The sequence below is a fragment of the Eurypyga helias genome, unplaced genomic scaffold (assembly GCF_000690775.1).
Source record: "Eurypyga helias isolate BGI_N326 unplaced genomic scaffold, ASM69077v1 scaffold9012, whole genome shotgun sequence".
Lineage (NCBI taxonomy): Eukaryota > Metazoa > Chordata > Aves > Eurypygiformes > Eurypygidae > Eurypyga > Eurypyga helias.
The window spans coordinates 13,405-14,085 of record NW_010237790.1 but is presented as its reverse complement, the minus strand read 5'-3'; positions in this window follow the sequence as shown (position 1 = coordinate 14,085).

The following is a 681-nucleotide window of genomic DNA, read 5'->3' as shown; positions in this document are numbered from 1 at the left end:
GGCAGAGACTGATGTTACCTGCTGAATGGTGAATGGCGTGCAGATTTGTTCCTGATTATTTCTACAAGAGCAAAAAAGTCTCAGGCACTGTTTAATCAATGGATTAACAGGCCCTTACTTGTCCCCTCTGACACAATGACTGAGTGGAACTCTGTAAATCGTATCTTTAAATGATGTCAGATGAAGACAGTTGACCACACTGCCATGATTATTTCATTAGTAATCTCTATATAGGCCTTTGTACCCAATATTGGTGTGTTTGAGAACCTCTTAGAAGCCAAGTACGCTGTTATACAAGTGTTATTTCTCTTCAACCTGGGATAAGAATGAAAGAGTAAACATGCACTAGAAACAAAACGCCTAATCACAACCATACAGCACCCGTTTCATTGGCTAGCTAGCTATCTAGGGCTCATAAGAAACTTACCTATTTCTGAAACAAACAAGTATGAGATGACTACCCACTCTATGAGGTTATCTTTAATACTACCATACAATATAAATCAGAAGAGGAATCCCAGTTGCATATGCGAAGAGTTTGTACCAAGCATGAAATACTGGTGCAGTTACTTTGTGGATTTGACTCAGAAACAGAATAATCAAGTAATTCAAAAGCCAATAATGGATAAGTAATTTGAGAAATACTGTACACTTTTTGAGTATTATACAACCAGTAAACTA